At 45.9% G+C, this 5320-nt stretch overlaps 1 pseudogene; it reads right to left on the reverse strand.

The window, feature by feature from the left end:
- Positions 1 to 1895: 1895 nt before the first annotated feature.
- Positions 1896 to 3580, reverse strand: LOC119367448 (annotated as a pseudogene).
- Between the last annotated feature and the right edge of the window lie 1740 nt (positions 3581 to 5320).

The raw sequence follows: 5320 nt of genomic DNA on the forward strand, positions 1-5320 counted from the left end.
TCTGAGGGGCAGATTTTAGCTTGAGAAGATTTTGCGAGAACATAGCGGTGCTCTTGCTCTGATGGAAATTCTGAGTAGGGTGTTCCAAACTAAATTGACACACGTAGGAATGAATGGAGGGAATATCTTTTTATACACACAATTGTCATGTATAGTTATAATATTAGTCGAGACGTGTGTTGCGCATGCACACTTACTAGTAACAGAAAAAAATGTGAACGTGATAGCGTACAAGAGAAATGGCAACGGTTTCTCAAAAAAGAAAAAGAAAAAAAAGAAATGGCAACTTTTTTTAACACCGAAGTCGCTCACATACATGCGCATACACTCACTCTTATAAACGCATGCACACACACTACCCCTATCAGCACCTCTAGAAGACTAAGCCGACACATCATTTTAAGATGGACAAAGTCGCCAAAGATGCATTCATAGTCGATGGAAACGTCTCCTCCAACTGAACACATGTACAATGTGTCACAGGCTCATAGTCGCCACGGTGACGCTTCGGTGAGGCGGCGGTCGCAGGCCAGTGGGATGTGGGGCACGGCATACGTGCCCCGCAGCAAGTCGTGGGCAACAAACTCACAGGAAGGTGGAACCCGTCCCGCGATACCACCTTGCATGGGCCGTGGCTGCCGTAGCGCACCATCAAGTTGGTGTTGTACGGGTCCTACCTCCGCAACACGACACCAGCGGCTGCCTCGCCGAACCCATGTCTGCGTCGGTTCGCAATGAAGTCCATGGCCCGACTTAGTAGTCGGCGTAGACGACGGCCATGCCAGGGTGCCGCCGGCCGAACGCGAGGAGCTCCGCCCTGAGCACGCGGTTGTGTAGCCCGGCGAAGTTGTTGAGTCACCTGAGGCAACTAAAGTGCATCGTACCGGACAATTCCTGTTTGGCGCCTCAAGCGCCCACCCCGTCCCCCGGGAGCTGCGCCGGCCTGATTCATTTTTTTTCTCTGTTTTCTAAACTGAGAAAAAATGCGCACAAACTATGATTTGAACCCCATGACGTCATGTTTGGTGTAAGACGTGATAACCACCCGGCCACCTCACCTTGATGCGATTATATATAAGTTTTTCTTATTTTCTTCTTTCTTCTCTAACTTTTTCCCCTCCTTTCTTTTTCTTTTTCTCTCCCTTTTTTCCTTTTTCTAATTCGTGGACTTTTTGTTTAGACAGATGAACTTTTTCTTTTTCCAAAATGCATGAACATTTTTCAAAATGGATGAACTTCTTTCAATTTAGATGAACTTTTTCCAAATTTTATGATTTTTTATTAATTTTATGATTTTTTTTCAAATTTAATGAACTTTTTTGAATTTGTGAACTATTTTTCAGAATCGATGATTTTTTTTTCAAAATTGACGAATATTTTTATGAACCATTTTTCAATTTTTTGAACTTTTTACACAGTTAATGTTTTCTACTTTTTTGTGGATTTTTGTTTTCAAATAATTTATACTGTGCATATAATTTAGTGTTTTAGTAGAAGAAGGTTTTTTTTTCCCTGATAGCGAACAAGGATGTTAGCTCGTTCCAGTGGTTTTGGCGCCATGTTGTTAACAGACTAACAGTTCGACCCTGAGTTTGAATCCCGTTTCTCCCCTATCCCAATCTAAACCTTTTATTTTCTGACGAAGAGATGTCTGGGTACTTCCCTCTCAATGTTCTGAATCCCTCGCGGACCGGCCTGGAACAGGGACAAGTTGTAGTTGTTCCCGCCGATCTCTCCCACCAGGACAACGAGCTCACCATTATTTTATTTTTAATTTTTTTGCTAATACGCGTATCTACGGGTGTGGCTGATCAGAGTCGACTGTGATTTAACCAAGTTTCAATCAAGTGACACAATATGTGAAATTTTTTTTAATGAAATCAGGAGTTGAATTTTTACGTAAGATCTCATGAATATAGCATTAGCTGAGACTTCGTTAAGTCTCAATGGACCGAGATTTAGAAATCTGGTGTACGTTTATTCCGCGCGTCAAACAGAGACCAACCAAGAACGCGCGTCAAACAGACACCAACCAAGAAGAGGTTTGGCGGCAGCAATATATACGTACACATGCAGCTCTAGCAGCCGTGGTTGCATGTAGACATGATGGGCGGCACGGCGAACGGGCCGTCGAGCATTCCGCGGGCCATGATCCTGTACGCCGCCTCCGTCATGTGCATGCCGTCGAACGACACATACCTTGACGGCTCCGGGCACGGCATCCCCGACGGCCCGGTGCTCAAGACGGGGTAGCATGCCTCCAGCACCGTTTCTTTGTCGAACCCTACACGCACAGCACGAAAATACGTAATACATACTGTAAGATCAAAGCCGTCCTGGACATGTTGTGTTGCCATGGTAGGATTCTAGCTAGAAGCTAGGGCTTGCCGTTTTGTGTAGGCGCGGTGACGAGGCCGAGGGCGTTGTCGTAGGAGTCGACATAGGTGATGGACACACTGGGGTGGTCGCGGCGGAGCTCCTCGAGCCTTGCTTCCAGCATGTGGTTGTGGAGGAGGATGAGGTCGTTGAGCCACCAGAGGCAGCCCGTGGCAGGGTCGCGGTCGTCGCCGGGGAAGAGTGCGAGGTACTGCGGGGTGCACCCCAGCGGGAAGATGCCCGGCACGAACATGGTCTTGGCGCCCAGCTCGATTAGGGCCTTGATGGACAGAGCGATGGAGCTGATGACCTGTGGCACCTGGCACGAGGGGCCTGACCCATTCAAGCGTCTTGTTCCGCGAGAAGGGATGGTTGTAGTCGTTGGCGCCGATCTCCCCCACCAGGAACAGCGAGCTCTCCATCACCTCCTTCCTCTCTGCATACGTGCATGACCGTGATGGTGTGGTAGGAGATAATATCCATGGTCAGTGCGTTTGGGTGGCCATGGCGCCACGCATGCCACGGATTTTGTTCAAGCTACGCGTTACCTTGGTCCGTGGAGGCGAGCACGGCGAGCACTTTCTTGAACCAGCCGATCTGGACGTCGAGAGAGTAGGGGAGGATCGGTGGAAACTGGTCAACGCTGAGATTCTTCTTCATGAAGAAATCCTGGCTCAGCGCCGTGGCGGCCACCACCGCGAAATTGGCGCCGTACCGGAACTCCTCCGCCGGAGACTTCCCGGCTGCCGCCTGCAGGTACGCCGGCCAGTACGGGAACCCCAGCCTCTCCACTGCACGTATCGTACCGATTATCATTCATTATGGATGCACGTAATGAGATGTCGATGTGTCGTCGAAGAACTCACCGATAAAGTCGACGACGAGGCGGCCCTCGGACCAGCGGCCGGAGGGGCGGCCGAAGAAGGTCTCGCCGTATGGCAACTCCAGGACGGGCCCCGAATCAGTGGAGCTGTGGACGATGAAGTTGCCGGTGTCGATCAGAGAGTCACCGAAGGTGAATAGATGTTTGTAGCACCTGCTCCGGTTCGCAGTCGCAGGGGCCGCCGACACCGTGATGGCCACGGACAGCGCAAGAAGAGCGGTCACCGCCGTGAGCTGCCCAGGCAGAGTTGACGCCACCGCCATTGTGGTGGACGGATGGAAAGTAATTGTTGTGGTCTCGAGCTAGACTCACTCAATTCTGCCCGGACTTTCATTTGTATATATCAAAGAAAAGGAGGGCGGCTATATGTGATTAGCAGCTAGCTAGTTTGTACTCCTAGCTTGTATGATGAAGCAAAGCTTGTTTGACTGGCTAACTGAAGCCTTTAACATTTTTAAATCGGGCCGGCTGGATAAGGAACTCGTGGCAAATGGAGTTTATAACCAGATTTTTAATGGCCGATGCTACAAATCATCGGGCTGATACCAGGAAAATTTAAGCCTACTCGTCCACCGTTTGATCTAGCCCGGCATCAATGGTCTGGCGTGGGCCGCGGAAAGCTGATGCATCACATGGCGTTGAGAGTCATGCACGTGAACTCAATGTTAGAATCTGGGCACTACTCCGCGGAAAATCCTACTTGCCGCTCGTTGCGGCAAGCTGTCGACCCTTCGTATACGGGAGGTGCGAGCCAGCGAACGAGTGGGCGGCCCGTTTTACGTTACAGCAGACTGTTTTGGGAACCTTCTATGATGTTTCCAACCGGTTTTTTACGTTACAGCAGACTCAGTTTCTTTTTCATTTTTCTTTTTTCTATTTATCTTCTTTTCTTTTTTTCTTTTATCTTTTTTCTGTTTCTTTTTTTTCCTTTTTAAGTTTATTTTCAAAAAAAATTCCGAATTTCAAAAAATGTTCCTGTTTTTCAGATTTTGTTCACAAATTCAAAAAATGTTCCTATTTTACAAAATTTGTTCATAAATTCAAAAAATGTTTGTGGTTTCAAAATTTTGGTTCCGGATTTTCAGAAAATTTTCCTGTTTTTTCAAAAATTGTTTGAATTACTTTTTTCATTTTTTGAGAAATTTGAAAATAATGACATGGATTTCAAAAAATGCCTGTATTAAAAAATTGTTCACAAATATCAAAAAAATTGTTCTTATTTTTCAAATTTTTGTTCACTTATTAAAAAAAATTCACATTTAAAATTTGTTTGGGATTTTCAAAATTGTTCTCCATTTTACAATTTGTTCTAAAAATTCAAAATTTGTTTGTTATTTTAAAAATTGTTCCCATTTCAAAATTTTGTTCGAAAATTTAAAAAATGTTCATGTTTACAAAAAAAAATCATGTTTACAAAATTTTTTTGTTCACAATCCAAAATTTGTTCTCCTTTAAAAAATATTCATGTTTTTGCAAAAATTACTATTAAATACTTGTTCAGATTTTTGAAAAACTTTTTTGTGTTTATCGATTTTTTTTAAAACTCGTGTTGGTTCTGTAAATTCTGATTACATTTTTGTAGTTTTTCTTCTCAAATTTGAAAAGTGTTCGCATTAAAAAATACTTTTCTCAAAATAATGTTCGCATCTGCATTACCTTTAGCTGCGCGCGCCATAGTAAAACAAGAAAGCTTATGTAGCCCATTGGCTAGGGTCGTGCGTAAGTAACAGGAGGTGCCAGGTTCGATTCCTACCTCCTCGAGAGTTGCCCCTGTGCGTTCGCTCGGCAATTCGCCGCAACGAGCGGCGCATAGGAGCTCCCCTACTCCGCGCCCTCCGCTTATAGGGCACAATTTCTGGGATTGGTCCTTTCCCCCATGGACCAAATGGTTTGGAAGGATTGGGCCCCACCAAAAGTCAAGTTCTTTGCTTCGCTCGCACTTCAGGAGAGGATCTGGACTGCAGACAGATTGGAGAAGCGAGGATGGCCTAACTGTGGCCCCTTCCCCTTGTGCCGACGGGTGCAGGAATGTGGCCCTCATCTTTTCTTTAGATGCCGCTT

The sequence above is a fragment of the Triticum dicoccoides genome, chromosome 2B, assembly GCF_002162155.2.
Source record: "Triticum dicoccoides isolate Atlit2015 ecotype Zavitan chromosome 2B, WEW_v2.0, whole genome shotgun sequence".
Taxonomy (NCBI): Eukaryota; Viridiplantae; Streptophyta; class Magnoliopsida; order Poales; family Poaceae; genus Triticum; species Triticum dicoccoides.